The sequence below is a fragment of the Nannospalax galili genome, unplaced genomic scaffold, assembly GCF_000622305.1.
Source record: "Nannospalax galili isolate Female #2095 unplaced genomic scaffold, S.galili_v1.0 scaffold235, whole genome shotgun sequence".
Lineage (NCBI taxonomy): Eukaryota > Metazoa > Chordata > Mammalia > Rodentia > Spalacidae > Nannospalax > Nannospalax galili.
This window is the reverse complement of record NW_008338118.1, coordinates 2,851,058-2,871,224: the sequence shown is the minus strand read 5'-3', so window position 1 is coordinate 2,871,224 and position 20,167 is coordinate 2,851,058. Positions and strand designations below refer to the sequence as shown.

Sequence of the window (20,167 nt, the reverse complement as noted above, 5' to 3'; positions counted from 1 at the left end):
TTTTATTTACTTTAAAAGGGCAAATAAAAAGATAAAAAATATGCAATGAGAAAATGAATAATTAACAAAAATTCTAGCAACTAGTACTTGAGTCCACTGAACCAGAACTTTACAACATATAAAAACAGAGATTGGCAGAATTATAGGAGCAAAAATTCCAAATCTGTGATTCTATTGTGATAGTTCAGTTCTCTAATTAAGAAACTGGGACTGGAAAGCTGGCTCAGCCGTTAAGAGCACTGGCTGCTCTTGCAGAGAACCCAGGTTCAGTTCCCAACACCCACGTGGGGCTAACAACATCCATAACCCCAGTTACAGGGTATCTGATGTCTTGTTCTGGCCTCTGTGGGTAATGTATGCATGTAGTGCACTTACATAAATGCAGACAAAACACTTGCGCATATAAAAGTAATTCAACTGTGAACCTAAAAATTTACAGCCGCTTTTGAAAGAGATGTATCTTTGCTCTGGAAATTGTTATTGAACATAAATGAAATGCTTCTTCTAATCATATGGTTATTAAATAAATAATTTAAAAAATAACAAAAAATAAAAAATTTTAGAAAGAAACTGGTAGATCAAGTAGACAGAAAGTGTTAGAATAAGCAAATTTGATTAGTATATTTTAGCCAAAAGATGTTTTAGAGGACTATTTATTCAACAAATAGAAAATGCATAGTTTGTAAGAATTTTGGACATTCATAAATCATTAGTTTGGTCAAACTTTCTAAGAAACTCAAAAGAATAATGTTAAGGAGTCTGTAGTTCTCAGGGCTGAGGAGATGGCTCAGGTGGTAAAGTGCTTGCCTCTGAAGAATGAGGACCTGACTTCCAACCCCAGAAAACTATGGAATATGATACAAAAAGTAGGGAAGGGAAGCGAGAGCACGTTACATGCTTTTACAGGAGTGACTGATTGCATCCACTAATTATGTCTGGTAAGAAATCAGAGTGGAAGATTATTCAGAAAGTTCTGGATTAGGACTTTGCCTATGTGACATTGATAGATGAGAAAGAACATGAGAAAGTGGCATTTTAGGAAGCTAAATCTTTCAGCCAAAGGTAGATTTTAGAGCGAAGTGCTGAAGTAATTATGAGTAATAGAAACATCTAGAAAGTGATTGCCTCTACTTGGCTTGGTTGTAGTGGGGAATGGAAAGGAAGAGAAGCATATGGGAGGGCAGTGGTAGTAAATGTCAGCAGTGAAAGGTGTGTCAGGAGGTCGCCCACTCCCTACCCACTGTGCAGATCAGTACCTGAAACAGAAAGAGGAAGTGTCCTGTCTGAGGACACAGGGCAGGTCAGCAGCTGTGCCCAGAACAAAGCTTGATAGGCAAGAGATGCTTTTAAATTTAGAAGCTCCTTCCAACAGTAAGCAAATGATTGAATAGTCACCACATTTAGGATTTCTGTTCCTCTTTTGGGTTTGAAGCTGAAGGAAGGAAATTTGTAATTGCCAATCTCTTCCTTACTTTCATAATTAAAAAAAAAAAAACCCAACTTGTTGGTAACTTGTTAGGCGTGAGATTTGAAATCAAATAAGGACTGGAAGAGTAATATATACTTTTCAGCCTTAGCAAATGAGAAAATAAAACTGCTTTTGACTGAGAAAACTAACTGCTTCTCAAGAGATGACTGCCTTGACTCTGGGCTGGCTGAGTTGGAAGTGACAGCAGGGTTTATAAGTAAACACTGTCAGCATGGAGCTGGAGCTAATGGCCACAGGACTTCATCCACTTCTTGTCACGTGCACTGAAGTCTGTCACATCTCCATTGATTTTGAATGTGATTTATGAAGTTATTTTACTTAGTCAAATCTCCCCTCTTTGTTCAAAGTATATGCTTAGTACTTAGGGTTGAATACGAACTTCCTGAGTATTTAACTTTGGACATTTTGATTAATTTTTGACATGTAGTTGCTATACAACACCTGTACCACATTCATAACTTTATAGTTAGATGAAGCTATTTTTAAAAGAAACTTCACAGGGCACCATGTGAATGTCTGGAAAATATGCATAGATGCTTTATCTAGTTCCACAAATAAATAATGTGCAATCTTTGTCTTTAAATTAAGCACAAGTTACATAACATTCTTTGGAGAAGATTGAATATCTTAAAATAACCATTTTTAAGTTTACATGGCTATCTACTACTAGTTTTTATACAGTAGTATTCTTTCAATTATTATACAGTTCATTTTTCCCTTTCTCTCTTCTTAATAATTAGAGTTCCTGTTATTTGTTACTGCAGGCTACATTATATAATTGCTAATTATTTGTTCCCAGGCATATTAAGCTTTTATTGCTACAAGTAAATATTTCTTAAGTACACACTTTGGACATAGAGAACAGAAGAGTGTGCATTTAGGAAACGCTGACTTTATAATACATGGGAGCTGAGGTGCATTAAAATGTGAGACAAACAAAATAAAGCTGCTCCCCCACAGCAGGTGCTATTCTAGAATTTTCCTTCACCCATAGAACAGCTTGGTAAACTATTTTTTAATCTTATTTTAAAGAGAAAGGAACTAATATGCATAGATTAACTGCCAATGCCTATATAATTCCTCATAAAGCCTACATATAAACCAGGACTTTTTTTTTTTAGTTTATAGATTAAGAGATTAGGAAAAACTGATACATCATCTAAGTGTGACAGCATTTGATGGTCACAAACTTTCCACCACTCCCCATTATTTTGTGTTGGCATGTTAAACTTTTAAATTTTATTTATTTTTATTGTTGTATGTATGTTTGATATGAGTTTGTGAATGCAGGTGCATGCATGTCACAGTACCCACATGGAAATCAGAGATCAACTTTAAGGAATCTTTTCTCGATTTCCACAGTGGGATCTGGGGATTTAACTCAAGTTGTCAAGTTGTCGGGATTGCATTGCAAGTGCTTTTTTTTTTTTTTTAAACCTGCAGAGCCATTTCAGTGGTCCTAGTATGCTTTGAAAAGTATCTTCCTCCCTCCCTCCCTCCCTCCCTCCCCCCACTTCCTGCTTCAGTTGCCCAAGTGCTAGGATTCCAGATATGAGCCACCATACCTGGTCACTCAAAGGTTCAGCATTGATAAGGAGTTCCTTGGAAAGACCATATTTGAACATGATGATCATATAGGAAAGTTCATGAAGCTCCTACAACCTCAAGAATCTCCAGACAAACAGGCAAGGAGGAAGAGAATCTAATCATATCCCACTCACAGATCATGATAGCAGTGTAATATTTCAAAGAGAATTATATAGAATGGTATTTATGAACATACTTACCCTCCAAATCAGTTGCTCATAGAGAATTGACGTCTTAATTCATTCAACAGTAAATGTTTACTCAACCCTCAGTGTGAGTCCTGAATTGTGCAATGTGCTAGAGGTTCCTTGGAAAATGGATTGGGCAAGATCTTTGCTCTCAAGGAACTGTGGTGTGTGGGGAAGGAATGAATAGAAAGGAAGCAACAGAAAGCATATTATTGAAGAGTACGAAGTGATGGTCTAAAGTGCTGTCTTCAGAAATGACTCGTGCTTTATTTTCACTTGGGGGATGCAGTTGAGACTCCAGTGAGAAAGAAGGATGGAGTCACACAAAGGGCAGAAAATCAGGATTCAAGCTAGCGCATTACAAGAGCAGTGGGTGGGGGAACAGGGGGTGGGAGGGTGGCGGGGCTTGCTCCAAGAATGGATGGAACATTAGAACAGGTGAGGATGGGAGTGAAAGACAGAAAATGAGGTATTAATTGTTGCTAACAGGTCATTTCATGGATTTAATTTAAAATCCCTGACATATCTTTAGACTGCAAAACCACCAGGAGTTTGGGACTCCCACTGCTCAAAGGTGAGTGAGAAGACAAACAAGCCAGTGAAGTGGACAGAACACTTGAAGAGCTGCTTTACAAAAACTAGATGATGTCCAATAAGAACAAGAATAGATGCTCAATATCTCTTCTCAGCAGGAAAATGCAAGTTAAAACTACCAAGAGATGACCTGCTCACAAAAATGGCTGGAACAAGAAGGACTAGCAATGCTGTGCTATTTGGATCCGGAATACGCCACAAAGGCTTGCATGCTAAAGGATTGGTCTCCAGCAATGGCACTGTTGGGAGACAGTGTAAACTTTAAGAGGTGGGGCCTAGGAGAGATCTTCCCATCAGTTAGAGAAGGGGATTGAGAAGCCCTGTCTCTTTTTAGTTATCCTGTACTCTTACACATTTTGAGCATGAGGTGAGTGGTTTTCATCCACCACCAGCCTTTACCACGATGTACTGTGTCATCACAGGCCCCTCAATAAAGCCAACCATCAATTCAAATCTTCATAATTGTGAGCCAAATGGACCTTCCCTCCTCCCTTAGGCTAACCCAATTTTTGTTCATATCTCCCTTATGAAGGCCTGTTACCTATTATTCTTCTCCTTCAGGTTATTTCTTTCTTCTTTCTTTCTTTCTTTCTTTCTTTCTTTCTTTCTTTTTTTCTTTCTTCTTTCTTTATTTTGAGACAGAGTCTCCCTGTACTGTAGCCACAGCGAGCCTGGAACTTGCTTTATAGACCAAGCCGGCCTAGAACTCACAGAGATCCATTTACCTCTACCTCTTGAGTGCTGATATTAAAGGCACAAGCCACCAGGTCCTGCAGTTTCATAGTTTCTTACAAAGTTAATCATATTCTTAAAATACAGTACAGCAACTCCACTAGTAGATGTTACCCAAAATAAATGAATACATGTTCACAGAAAAGCTTGCACACAGATGTTTACGGCATAATTATTGGTGATAAATCAGTACGCAGTATTTAATACCATGGCGTATTAGTCATGAGAAGGAATGGCTACTTATACATCAACTATATGGACTAATCTCAGCATTGTACTGAAAGAAGTGAATTAATCACATAGGTGTAGGGCATGTGATGACCATTGTATTTCTATGAAAATCTAGAATGGAGAAAATGACATTGCAGTGACAGAAGGTGAAAGCACATGAGGCCAGTGGTCACCTAGATGGGCAAGTACTTCTGTAGACAATCATGAAGGAGCCATCTGGGGTGACGCAAACACACTAAAAAATCTTGGTCATAATGGGGGTCATGTGGTACAGGTATTTGTCAGAACTCATTGATCTGTACATTTACAGTGGGTGCATGATATTATATGCAAATTATACCACAGTAAAGTTAATTTGTATGAAAAAATGCCTAATGTATTTGTTTTTATTAATGTGTACCATTATTGTTTTCTAGAGTAAATAGCATTTCTCCTGTATTTTTTAAATATAGAATTTTTTATTATCCTTTTGCCAATTTTGAGGTAGGTTTTATATTTGTTTCTCTAAGATAGGGTCTTTAATGTATCCCAGACTGGTCTCAAACTCAGTTTATAGCTGAAGACAGTATGTGTTTTATGTGGTGCTGGGGACTGAATGCAGGGATGCAAGCATTCCAGGCAAGCTCTCTGTCAACTGAGTTATGGGACATAGTTATGAGAAAAATAAGATCTGAACTAGACAAATTTATTTGCATTGAAGGAGATCTTAGCCTGCTTTTTGAAAAATTGGTATCGTGTTTTTTGTGTTTCTGTGTGTCTCTGTGTGGGTGTGCTTGTGTGTGAGTCCACATAGATGTGCATGTGCTTGTGGAGGGCAGAAGTCAATCTCTGGTATCATTCCTTGGGAGCCATTCATTCCCCTTGTGTTTTAAACAGGCCTAGACCTTGATAAATAGGCCAAGGTAACTAGCCAGTGAGATCCAGGCTGATTTTTATCTCCCCAACACCAGCGTTAAAAGTGCTTAGCAGGAGGACCAGTTCTTGTTTTGTTTTGTTTACATGGGTTCTAGGAATTGAACTCAAGTCCTCATGCTTGTATGATAAGCAGTTTACCTACTGAGCTATGTTCCCAGTCCAGCATTGCAGTTTTTCATCTTTAAGAAGTTTTTATTTTTATTATTCTATTTGTGTATAAGTGTGTGTGCTTATGTGAATGCATGTCACATGTGTGTAAGGTACCCACAGAGGCCAGAAGGTGTCAGATACCCTGGAACTGGAATTATAAGTGGTTATGAACTGCCGCCTGACATAGATGTTAGGAACAGAACTCAGGCACTATGGAAGAGCAGGAAGAGCTCTAAACTGCTGAGTCATTTCCCCAGCCCCAAACACTGATGTTTATACAGAGTGGTAATTAGAAGTATTCAAGGAAAATTTTAGTAAAGAGTTTTCATTTATTATATTTTAGTTATTATAGATTTAAAATTAGATATAGCCTAAATGGGTATCTTAAAGCTACCTCTTAACACAAAACCTTACTCAAAACTTAAGTTCTAAAATTTCTTTGGGAGGAACAGTGCCAGGGTGATAGAGTGAGACAAAGAGGTGAGTCAGGGTATGGGGCCTGGGAGGCTGCAGTGCTGACGCTCAGCAGACCACGCACAATAGCCTGAGACTTCAAGCCGGCTGTGGAGTGTTGCTCCAGATAGTCTGAGATGGAAGGAAAGGATTTTATCTTTTCCTTTTTCCTGAAACAGCCTAAGTTCCCCTATGGGGCACTAAACCTCCGGGTTCTGAGTTATTTGTTAGCTGCTCTGGAAGCCCCGTCCCAGTCCATTACGCAGCACATTCCCTGAATATGACGTTGATGAGAAGAATCACACGGCTGTGTGCTGCCAGCCTGGGCCAGCACCTGACCTGCTAGGTCCCTGTGGACCGTGAGTGAGGGTTGGCGGGAGACCAGCTCACATCTGGCAGGGCTGAGACAGCCAGCAGTGTGAGAAAGCGAGACACGGGGTGGCAGTGATGTGGAACACTCCAAGAGCTGCGGAGGCAGGGACGGGTATGGGTGTGGGACTCTGGGCAGATGCAGGACGAAATATGTGACACTGCGGAGTACTGTTTGCTCCGGTCATGGGGAAATTTGGTGGTGGCAGTGGGGAAAGAAAAATTTCCTCTCCTGGACTATTTCGGAGAGGAAGTTTACTGCTTTGAACTATGTGTCTGGTAAGTAATTGTGAATTCATCCTGAAAAATATCAGACATTTCTCATAAAAGCACAAATTCAATTTCTTTTAAGGGCATTACTGTGCTTTATTTTCATTGTGAATCTCTCCGTGATATTTATCAAACTACAAAATAGTACACTTCAGAATACTCATCTGTAAGGCCCAATACTAAGGATGTAGCCTGGCCACATTTGAAACTCAACCTTTAACAGAAAATGAAAAAGCAACACAACAACAATGTAGCATCATTTTTATATATGTAAGATGTTAATTTAATAAAATTTAAATAGAGTTGTATACCACCTTAAGCAATAAATTTCCATCTTAAAGTGTGACTAGAGATGTAATTTTTATAAATTTAATAATGTTTGAAATATTAGTCCTTAATTGTAACTTTTGATGTACTCAAATTTTTATATGTAGAGTTTTATGTCTTTAAAATAAAATCATGGTGGTGTTCGGTAAAGCTGCATTTGTTATGCAATTTTTAAAAATTTTGCATGATACTAAGAAAAGTCCATCCAGGTACAGTGGCACATGACTGTAGTCCCAGTATTTGAGATGTGGAAGCAGGAGGATCAAGAGTTCGAAGTCCTCCTCAGCTACATGGCAAGTTCAAGGGCAGCCTTGGATGCATGAGTTTCTGTCTCAAAACATAAAAACAAGGGCTAGAGATATGGCTCAGTAGTAAAGAGCACTGGTTGCTCTTCCAGAGGACCCAGGTTTGGTTCTGGGCTCCCACATGGAAGCTAACAACAGTGTAACTCCAATTCCAAGTAATCTAACACCCTTTTCTGACCTCTGTGGGCATTGCATACAGAAGTTCACTTGCATACATGCCGGCAAAACACTCATACACACAGAATAAAAATAAACCAAAAAATTAAACAAAAGAATGATTAAGTATTATTCAATTCTTAAATGTTACTTCTCTTTATTTCTAACACACTTTTTTTTTTGTTGTTGTTGTTGTTCTTTTTGAGACAGGGTCTCCCTGTAGCCCCAGCTATCCTGGAAGACACTATGTAGACCAAGCTGGCCTTGGACTCACAGAGATCCGCCTGCCTCTGCCTCCAGAGTACTGGGATTAAAGGTGTGCGCCACCACGCCCGGCTGTTTTCATTTTTAAGAACTATTTCTTTTGGTTTTTAAGACAGGGCCTCATGTAACCCAGGCTACATGGCTCTTAGAGTTCTGTTTGTTAATTTGGAGTAGCTATGGAAGCTGTAAACTAGGTGGGGTTGTCTTAAGGGAGGGAATATTATAGAACATGGATAGAAAGAAAGTGGAAATGGGGGATGCTGGTGGTGGAAAGGTTAAGCAAGGAGGGGCAGAAAAACTGGAAAAATGAAGGGATGGGGGAATTAACAGAGAGAAAACAAAGAAAAAGCCATATCAAAACCTACCATTTTGTAACCCAAATAAAACACACAAAGGAGATTGAAGGGAGTTACCCTGTATGGATAGATAATGCTGCTATTAGAAGTTGTGAGTTACTGCCAGGTGTGATGGCACACACCTTTAATCTCAAAAAAAAAAAAAGTTATAGTTATGGGCTACTAAACAAAATTCCCAGTCCTAAGTGTAAGATGCTTCCATAAGAGTTGGTCAGGGAGAGACCCTTCAACAGGAAGCAGGTTCTTCTCAGTTCTCTTGGTTGCCCATCAGAACTAGAAGGTGAGACCCTGTCATTGAAGACCCCACATATGTTGGTTGCAAGGTGCAGAGAAAGCAAGCTGCAACTGAGCTGGAAACTTGGTTCTTGCTGGCTAACTTTTAAAGTGGTAGATGGTGCTAAGCAGGCTACTGGAGGAGAAAGGCCGTCAGTGGTTTTTCCCAACCATGAACTCTACAAACCACAGAACCAACTTACAAGATGGGCAATAGAAGAAATACTATTTGAGGGGTAATAAATCACCTTATGGTTGGATTTGAGGCTCAGTCCATAGCAAGAATCCCCTGCCTCATTACTGTGTGCTTGGTTAACAATCCATGCCTGGGGAGGTTACAGGCCCAGGAGGGCAATGGCTACAGCTGATTAACTAAACTGACATAGCATCAGACTTTCTTCTAAATCTCTCTGTTTGCACCTATAGACAAAAGCTACTCAGTCTTAATCAGAGAAACCTTTCTTTGCAGTGAATAGCAATGAATGCAGGTCCAATGGCTGCCCAACATGCTAAGAGTACGTGATGGTTGAGGGCTCAGCCCTAAACAAGACATTTACATTACCTCCTCTAAGACTCAGAGAACACTGTAAAAGAGGGGGTAGGGAGAACCAGAACATAAAAGGCTAGAGAAATACCATCTTCTTGATTTGACACAACTATTACAATCATAAACACACAATAGCTACAATTACCAGCACCGGACCTTGCCAGTAATCAATCATGGAAGGGGGGTGGGTTCATGGGGCCGTACCCCTTGTTGCTGAATTGGTTACTGATAGATTCTGGGAGAGCTTGAGTCATTGTTTTCATCTGTGTACCTACTGCTGAGCCTACCAGGCTCCAAAGGATAGTTCAAACCCATGGTTATACAGATCATCCTGGTTAAACTCAGTGGGCCGTAAAACATGATGAATAAACACAATGTGAGAAAGATTGGTAGGGGAAGGTGAGGTAAATATGAGGTAGTATGGAGCTGGGAGAGAGTAGAGGGTGAAAGTGGTTAGTATGCGTTACACACATGTATGAAATTGTTAAAGGAGAAATTGACTTAATAGAAAGATCTATTTATTTATTTAGGTTTTTGAGACAGGGTCTTTTGGTAGCCCAGGCTGGCCTCAAACTAGCTAAGGGTGACCTTGAACTTCTGATCCTCTTGCCTCTACCTCTAAGTGTTAAGATTACAGGGATGCTCCACTATGTCCAGGTTTATTCTGGGCTGGGATGAACCCAGAACTTCGTGCATGCTAAGCAAGTTTTCTGCCAACTGAACAGTACCCAGGCCTATAGTTTGTCTTGGTTTTGAGTGAAGTTCATCTCCAAGTACAATCTGCAGTTTCTCAGGTCCCAGGTCATCTAAATTTGCCTCTCTTTTTTGTGCTAAGAATAATCAGAAGGAAAACACCTGGTTTCATGTTTTTGTGATGCTGGGAAACTGTCATTTCAAGAGGAAGATCTGGGGCACATGCCAGTCATGGGTTGTCCTGGGAAAAGAAAGATTCCATTAAATATCTTGGAATTAGTTAAATCAGTATTAGTTATATATAGACATAATGCTAAATTTTCCATGTAAGTGGGTAGGAAATGAGACAGAAAATCAAGACCAGAAAAATAAGGTTACAAAACTGGTGATAGACTGTAGGACAGATACAGTTTGAAAATCTTTGACTAATATAGTTTTTTTTCACCCAAAGTCCATTTCATTGAGAGGCAATTTTGTCTAGATTTGACCTTAAAAATCAATGGAAAGAGAAGAAAGATGTTCTTCCTGGGCCCATTTAGACTTATCTCAACAGTGCTTGTATCCAATATATAATTTCAGTCTTGAGGTTGGCAAGCAGGAGTTTTGAGGTTAGAGGCTTGGTTTATCTGAACTTCTTTAGTCAACACTTAAGTGAGTTTCAGAGAAAATGAATGTTTTTGTTTGATTACAGCTTGTGTCCTGAGCTTTGGATCCATTTCTGTAATAGAACAGTATAGCACAGATAATCTTGCACACAAGTGCACGACCTCAGAAGTACACATATGATGTCACCAGCCTTCCTGACTATGAAAAACCTGGAGGTCTTCCTGGGACAAAATGTGGATAAGGAATAACAGAGAAATCAAATTTGAGTCATTATCACATTTACTGTATGTGAGGTTATATCTTTCTGTCATTCCTATTATGAATTCTACGGGTTTTTGAACAGAGTAACATTGCAAGTTGTGATTTGAAAGTGGGTAGAAAAATTCTTAATGACATTTGCAGCATATTAATAATTAAATGTTGGAAAAATAATTCCTGAACTGAACTTGAAAGTAAAATCACTAGTGAAGGTCTTATGGAGCAGCTAGTATTCTGTTGACTTATGCTCAAATCACACAAACATCTGTGAAGCTGCAAGTGCTTAGCCGTAGCTTTTAACATTTTAGTTATCTAAGCATGCTGAAAATCTCAGGCATTTCAAAAGAACAAAACTGTTAACAAAAATTTCCTCATCACTCAGCTGAGAAACAAAATATTCTGAATATAATTAATGCTGATTACGCTTTCATTTTTACATCTATTATTACTTTGTGTGTGTATGTGTGTGGATGTACATATGTCATGGCATGTGTGGGGCTCAGAGGACAGCTTTTGAGTGTCAGTGCTCTCCTTCCAGAATTGGGTTCGGGAGATTAAATTCAGGTCATCAGGATTGACGGTGGGTTCCTTTCCTCCCTGATCCTTCCCACTAGTCCCTAATTATGCTGTCATTTTTTAATATAGCATCACAGTTCTGAGGTGACAAGCTTTATGAAATGAGTACTTACTATTGTCATGAATGTCAGATTACACATATACATTCTCACATATACATATGTAAAGGTTTTAAAAATTCTATTTAAAAAGAATTTTGCTAAGTATGTTTTTGACAATTTTTTCAACTTAAGTGTATGTCATTTATCTATATCAACACATGTAGCTTGGATAGATTTCTCTTCTCTGCTCTGTAACTTTTGATTGGAGGAATTCATCAAAATGTATGTCTTTTCCAATTGACAATCATGTTAGATTTCTGTCATGAAAAGTACTACAATTTGCTTCTTTATTTACAATTGGTGGATCACTGATCCTCTTATTAAAACTTGGGCAGATTAGGGGCTGGAGAGATGGCTCAGTGGTTGAGAGCACTGGCTGCCTTTGCAGAGGACCTGGGTTCAGTTCCCAGCTGTCTAGAAAACATTGTTTCCTTGTGGACATCAACTACCTCTGAATCTTGCCCTCTTTCTGCCCTATCTTCCACAGTGTCCCTGAGCCTTGGGTGGCAGAAGTTTGATATAGGTGTTCTATTCAGGAGTAAGCATTCTGCAGTTTCTTCTTTTCTGCGAGCTGGCCACTTGTAACTTTTGGGGTTACTAGCCATCTATTGCATGAGGAATGTTCTCTGGCGAAAGTTCAGAGGTACATTAATATTCTTTCCATCCCTTACTCCACTATGTTCCCTGAAGCGTAGATGTAAGGGTTACATTACAGATGGGCAGCTTAGGGCAGGACACCTCATAGACAGGTATTCTCTACATTTGACTAGTTGTGGAACTCTGCAGTAGTCTGCAGCTGTGGCAAATAGAAACTTCTTTGATGAGTGGGGAGAGGTACACTTGTCTGTAAATATGAGGATGTATATTTAGACTACAGTCAGAAATTACATTGGTCTAAGGATGTAACAAAAGTAAGTTTATTCTAGGATATATATGGCGTATTTGCTATGTTTACAGTACCACACATAAGTTATCTCCCAATGAGCAGGCCTTAAGTCAAAGTAGGCTGCTGTTGATTACCCAAGATAAACGTGCCCTTACTGCACCAGAAAAGATTTGCTGGGCCAATCATTGTTGCAGTTCACAGACTTTACAGCTACATGGGGTCGTTGATTGGCTTTCTCCCTTGGCAGCTTGTTAGTATCTTCTGATACTATGGGAGCTAGTCTTTAGGGAGGAGACTTCCTGGTCAGTTCCAGCTCAATTGCTCCATGCCTCTGTGTCTGAAGTATGTCATAACTTCAGCAATAGGGACTTACCTTCAAGTTCAGAGAGGCAATCAAGGACTGTGGCAATAGCCTATATTATTTGGGGAGTCTCCTGGACTATCCTGTCCAACAACTTGAAGGGAGGTTTCTTCTGTCTGGCACTGTTTCTTGTTATATAGCCTTCAGGTATACACACACAATCAAAGTAGGACTTTGAACTAATACCTTGCCCTCTGGTTTTTCACATCAGCTAAGCATTATTTATCTCTCCTCTCCCACTGCAAAACACTCCTTAAAGTAACCCCCATTTACCCCATTTCTGCCTGGATAACACTTATCTCCTACTATGCCCCTCTTTTGAGTTCCTTCTTCCTCTTTAACCCCATGATTTCTTTCCATTTTCCTGGTTCCTGCAGTTACATCAGGGTATATACTCATATCTAGGGAGTTGGAGCTAAGAAACACAAATGAGGAAGAACATGTGTTGCTTGTTTTTCTGGGTCTTTGTTACTTCACTTAGTGTAAGAGTTTCCAGCTCCATTCATTTACTTGCAAATTTCATGCTTTCATCTTTCTTTATCGCTGAGTAAAACTCCATTGTATAAAGGTACCACCTTTTCATTAGCCAGTAATTGGCTGAGGGACATTTAGGTTGTTTCCATTTCCCTGTTAATGTGAGAAGAGCAGCAACAAACATGACAGAGAAAGTATTTCTGTAGTAAGATGAGTCCTTTGGGTGTATGTCATGGAGTGGTATAACCGGCCCACATGGTAGGCTGGTTAAAATTTATTTTTAGTTTTTTTAAGAGTTCTCCAAACTGTTTTCCATAGTGATTGCATCAGTTTGCAATCCCACCAGTGGTAAATGAGGGTTTCCCCTTTCCCACATCTTAACCAGCATTTGATGTCATTTGTTCTCTTGATATTAGCCATTCTTACTTGGGTAGCATGAAATCTTAAAGTAGGTTTAATTTGCATTTTCATAATTATTAAGTATGCTGAACCCTTTTAGATGTATTTTTTAGCCATTTTTATGTCTTTTTTGATAAATCTGTTCCATTCCATAGCCCATTTTATAACTGGGTCATTTGGTTTCTGGATTCTTTGTTTTTTCCTAGTTTTTACATAGTCTAGATATTAATTCCCTGTCAGATGTATAACAGGTGAAGATTTTCTCCCATCTTGCTTCCTCTTCGTTGGACTGGTAGCCTTCCAGTTTAATGAAGTCCCACTTATCAATTGTTGACCTTCATTCCTGAGCAACTTTTTTCCAGTTTAGAAAGTCCTCCCCTGCACCTATACAGTGTTGCCTACGTTTTCTTCTAACAGTTTCAGGGTTTCAGGTTTCACATTGAGGCCCGTGATCCATTTGGAGTTGACTTTTATGCAGGATGATAGATACGGGTCTGATTTAATTCTTCTATGCATGGAGATCCAAATTTACCAGCACTGTTTGTTAAAGATGCTGTTATTGGCACCTTTGTTGAAGATGATGTTATTGGCAACTTTGTCAAATATCAGGTGGCTAAAATTGTGTGCACCACACCAGCCCAACAGAGAATACTTACTCCACTATGTTCCCTGAAGCGTAGATGTAAGGGTTACATTACAGATGGGCAGCTTAGGGCAGGACACCTCATAGACAGGTATTCTCTACATTTGACTAGTTGTGGAACTCTGCAGTAGTCTACAGCTATGGCAAAAAGAAACTTCTTTGATGAGTGGGGAGAGGTACACTTGCCTGTAAATATGAGGATGTATATTTAGACTACAGTCAGAAATTACATTGGTCTAAGGATGTAACAAAAGTAAGTCTGTATTGGTGCAAATACCATGCTGCTTTTATGACTATGGCTCTGTAATATAGTTTGAGCTCTGGTATGGTAATCCTCCCAGTATTGCTCTTTGTGCTCAGGATTGTTTTGACTATCCAGGGTCTTTTATATTTCCATATGAATTTTAGAATTTTTTTTCTAATTCTGTGAAGAATGTCATGGGGATTTTGATTGGCATTGCATTTAATCTATATATTGCTTTTGGTAGGATGGTCATTTTCACAATATTATTTCTAAAAATCCATGTACATGGGATGTATTTCATCTTTTTGTGTCTTCCTCAATGTCTTTCTTCAGAGATTTAAAATTTCCATTGTAGAGTTCCTTAATGTATTCCATTAAGTTTATTCCTAGATATTTTCATTGAGACTGTTGTGAATAGAAGTGTTTCCATGATCTCTCTCTGATTGCTTGTTATTGGTATATAGAAAGGGGTTATATTTAAAGAGGTTTTGAAAACACCTTTTCTGGACAAAAAGAAATTTCATTGTATTTTGAAATCTCAAGTAGTTCTTGAGGTATCCTTGTTGATGTATTGTAACAGTGCCCAAATCTTGGAGATGACACTGGTCCAACTTCTATCTTTGTTAATAACTGGTTATTATAAGCTGATCTCATAACTGAGATATGAATTAGCTCATATCATATATCTTGAAAGAATTTCTTTTCACATTTTCCACAGTGTGTGTATGTGTGTGTGTATGTTTATATGGTTTGTGTGTGGTATATATGTGTGTGGTGTGTGTGTGTGTGGTATGTGTGTGATATGTGTGTGTGCGGTGTGTGTGTGGTATGTGTGTGTGTTTATACAGTGTGTGCATGCATGTGTGTGTGTTTTGAGGCGGGACCTCATGTAGGCTAAGCCAGCCTCACACCTTCTATGTAGCTAAAGAGGACTTGAATTTCTGATCCTCCTGCCTCCACTTCCCTGATGAGAATACAGGTTTATGCCACCACTCCTGGCTCCAAAGCATATTCTTTCAGTATATTATATTGCTCTTTAACATTCTGGTGACATTCTTAGGAATATTTCTCATGAAATGAAGCTTTTAGCTCTTTATTAAATTTAGAAGGACATATACGAATTAAGATGCAATGCATAATAGGAAATTTCAGGTAATAGCTGTTTCCTTAAATGTACTTTGGTTCTTTGTATCACTTTAAGTATTCTCTCTTGGGCTGGTGTGGTGGATATGAATTCTTTCAGCCTATTTGTATCATGGAAGAGTTTTCTTTCCCCTTCAGACAATTTTACTGGGTAAAGTATTCTTGTTTGGCATCTGAAATCATTTAGTACTCGAAATACATTGCTCCAGACTCTTATGGCTTCTATAGTTTGCATTGGAAAAATCAGCTGTGATTCTGATGGGTTTTCCTTTATATGCAACTTTTTTCTTCTTGCAGCTTTCACTCCCTCTTTTTTGTTCTCTATATCTAGTGTTTTTACTATGATATGCCATGGGGAATTTCTGTTCTGACTGTCTCTATTTGGTGTTCTGTGTGCCTCTTCTTCTTCCTCCTCCTCCTCCTCTTCCTCCTTTTTCTTTTCTTCTTTTGGTCTTTTTCGAGACAAGGTCTTCCTGTAGCCACAGCTGGCCTGGAACTCACTATGAAGGCCAGGCTGAAGCAGGAAGATGGCAACTGAGTGTGTGGGTTCTGATTAGCTAAGCAGCACCAAAGGGCCTGGTTCCAAACCAGGACAATGGTCCCCAAGTGGGCGGGTTCTGACTAGTTAAGCAGGGTGGATGTGACTCCTGGAGCAGCACAAATAGGGCTAGTCTCAAGGAGGATGATGGCCACTGAATGTGTTCTGACTAACTTACCAAGCTAGCCAGGAGCTCTCTAGCAGTGCAGAGGGCATAGTACCAAATCAGGAAGGTGGTCACCAAGTGGGTGGGTTCTGACTCCAAGCAACATTTTGAGTCCTTCACTGGTTCTTTCTCTCTCTGTCTCTCTCTGTCTCTCTCTGTCTCTCTCTCTCTCTCATTATTTGCCACATTTATTTCAGAATAATGATTTAAATTGAAGATTTGACACGGTAGATGAAAAACAGTTGTATTAGAATGGAAATCAGAAAAACAGTAACGCATCTAACACATAATAACTAGAAATTTTTTTCTGTCTGATCCCTTAGGAATCCTGAGACTGTTATTCACCGAAAATTAGGTTCTACCTTAGAACTGAAACTTGCTCAGAAAGAATCCTTTTGAAAAATGCTTTGAGGTATGAATCGCCTACCTGTTAAACATGACTTTTTTACATTTTACAGAGTTTAAACAAATGCATGAAAGTATCCTAGTTCAGTGACTCTTGAAAGGGCCGTTAATTGGGCTCGACACACTGTTCTAGGATTTCTGGGAGATTGGGTTCTCCATGCAACTTCTATTCAGTCTGTCATTTATCTACTTGTTGATGTGTTCTTCTGTTGAGTGAATTTCTTCAGAAATGTGGAATTCTAATATGTAGACCAGGCTGGCCTCAAACTCTCAAAGATCTACCTCCTTCACGGGTTCTTTTCAAGCCCCCTCCACCATTTCAAATTGTAAATTTCAGAAAGAGAAATAGAGCAAGAGACCTTGGAGGGGCATAGGGTGCCAGTGAGGTAATGCAGCTCAGGTGTGGTGTGCAGAGGTGAGTGGTACTCAGCCAGGCCCACCCTTGAATTGAGTGCTGTGTCTAAACCACATAAGCTACTCACTGAGGAATGCATGGGTTACGTGTTCGAAACAAACCAGGGTGTTCGCTTCAGCCTGAAACAAACTCATTATGTCTATTCTCTCTAATTGGGATCTGAAATGTTCGTGAAAATTAGGAAAACTTTATGAACTTCTTATCTTTCAAACTGTTTCCCATATAAGATCATGTGTTTTTTTTTTGTTTTTTTTTTGTTTTTTTTCGCCTCATCACCTTTGGTCCTACTTTCCTTAGCTGAATAGTCTGACTTCTTCCTCTCCACAGCCCCTGAGACAGATTCCTACCTGTCAGTGCCAAATGTTTATACTTTGTGCAGTCAAAAATGTTTACAGTGATACGTGCTATTTTTATATTCCCCTGTAGGTCATATTTCATCTTACAGAATCTCTAATCTTCCTATCATTTCTGTTTAACCGCATTCATGAGCATACATTTATGTTTCTTTTGTCTTACTGATTTTTAATTGATGGTGTATCTTTATTTCCTGATGCACAGCTTTCAGGAACAGCTTTGTATTAGCTTTTCCAGGTGGCCTAATGGTGTCAATATCCTGGGGACCATTAGATGCATTTTGTTAAATATGGTCACTTTAATAACAAAGTCACAATAGCTATTGCACTAGGATTTCACTTTCTGTGGGGCTATATTTGTCCATGTAGAGCTGGACCAGACTAAGTTCCTGGCTATCTCCTTGACATTGGGCATTTAACAAAGTAAACCATTTATCAATATGTGGACACCTGAGCATCCCTGCTCTGTGCGGGCTCTGGGTTATGATTTTCTGCCAGGTGAAGTCAAAGAGAACGTGACTTGTCTCCTGCCAGGTACATGTAGGGGGCAGAAGAGTGTGTTGGATACCCTAGAGCTAGAGCTACAGGCAGTTATGAGCCACTGTGTAGGTACTGGGAACCAAACCTGGGTCCTCTGCAAGAACAGCAAGTGCTCTTAACTGCTGAGCCTTATCTCTAGCCCCTTAGCTATTTATTTTAAATAAAATTTAAAATACTTTACTCTCCCTATCTAGTGTCTGCTATATAAGGCTTCCAGTTATTTTGATACGTTTCAGTTTCTATATCTTTATATTCATGAAGAATTATTTGAAAAAGTAATTTATTCCTTTGATGGGAATAAAATTGTTTAGCAATGTTATTTCATCAGAGTTAGATGATTTTTTCTATACTGCTGAAGCACATTTAAGGAAACAGCTATTACCTGAAATTTCCTATTATGCATTGCATCTTAATTTGTATATGTCCTTCTAAATTTAATAAAGAGCTAAAAGCTTCATTTCATGAGAAATATTCCTAAGAATGTCACCAGAATGTTGAAGAGCAATATAATATACTGAAAGAATATGCTTTGGAGCCAGGAGTGGTGGCACAGACCTGTATTCTCATCAGGGAAGCGGAGGCAGGAGGATCAGAAATTCAAGTCCTCTTTGACTACATAGAAGGTGTGAGGCTGGCATGGCCTACATGAGGTCCTGTCTCAAAACACACACGCGCGCATACACACATACCACACACACATACCACACACATACACCACACACATATATACCACACACAAACCATACAAACACACCACACACACACACACACACATAGTGGAAAATGTAAAAAGAAATTCTTTCAACATGTATGATATGAGCTAATTCGTATCTCAGTTATGAGATCAGCTTAGAATAACCAGTTATTAACAAAGATAGAAATTGGACAAGTGTCATCTCCAAGATTTGGGCTGTTATAATATATCAACAAGGATACCTCAAGAACTACTTGAGATTTCAAAATACAATGAAATTTCTTTTTGTCCAGAAAAAGTGTTTTCAAAAACTCTTTAAATATAACCCCTTTCTTTGATTCAGGACTACATAAAGCTGCTTCAGTTTATCTAGAGAACATCACTATGTGGAAGGAGCTGATAGATCCAACCCCTACCCTAGTGGGGGGGCAGTGGGGGGAACCAGAAAAACATTTTAAAAATAAGAATTCAGAGTCTTTGCTCGCCCTTATAGGGAGATGACATTTGTTGTACAGAAAAGTAGTCACAGTCATGCCAGTTCCTCTGTGTTCTTCGTGGTCTTTTATGAGCCTTTCTGTCAGTCTACATCATCATGGTGCCAACACATCCTGTCCAGAATAAAGCAAATATTGCCAGTATTCAACATTTGTTAGATGCAGCAGTTTCCCTAGGATCTTTTATTTAAAAAGAAAAAGCAGCCCATCATATAAGGATTATCATGGCTTGACTCATACTTGGCAGATTCCTTGGCTTGATAACATGATGTGATGAATCAGATGTCAAACACTTAGCTTCTAAGTTAAAGGGAAACTATTCACCACTGAGCAACTGCGTTTGCTTCCAGACTTGGCAGACACAGTGGAGCACTGAAGCAGACCAGATCTGGCATTATTCATCAAGCTGCTAGGCCCCGGCTGTGGTGTGATGGCCAGAGGCAAGAAGCACCTGGGCTTCTGGAGATCCCTCCTGAACCAGGACATGCAAATTATATGGCACTCTAATTATGATCAGTAACAGCTTAGGTAAATATTTTCCTTAATGCTTTGACCCTTTAACAATTGAAAAACGTAGAGTTACAAAGTGGAGCTGCCAGTGTTCATTTAATACAGAAATAGCACAGCAGAGACTGTAATTTTGACATATTGTTTTTTTAGAAAAAATAACACAAGAAAAAAAAATTAAGGTGCCTTACAGTGTGCAGTGTATGTGGGCCAGGGCACTTAGTACAGTGAGAAAGTATATACTACACCCAGAAGCATGTGAAACAGGCACTCAAGTATTCCATAAAACATTTTCTTCTTATTTTTGCAAACATCACCAGAAATGGTAAGATATTATCAGAAAAAAATTGTTTGCTGATATATGTACCCTGTTTTTAAAGTGATGAAGACAGAAAAATATTTTAGGATTTAATATTAAAGATAATTAGTCTGCCAAGAGCATAGATAAGAGGTTGGGTAGTCTTC

General features: G+C 39.0%; 1 pseudogene; it reads left to right on the top strand.

Annotated features, from left to right (window-relative positions):
* Positions 1–19,715, top strand: part of LOC103734056 — a 41,624-nt pseudogene extending 21,909 nt beyond the window's left edge.
* The last annotated feature ends 452 nt before the right edge of the window (positions 19,716–20,167 follow it).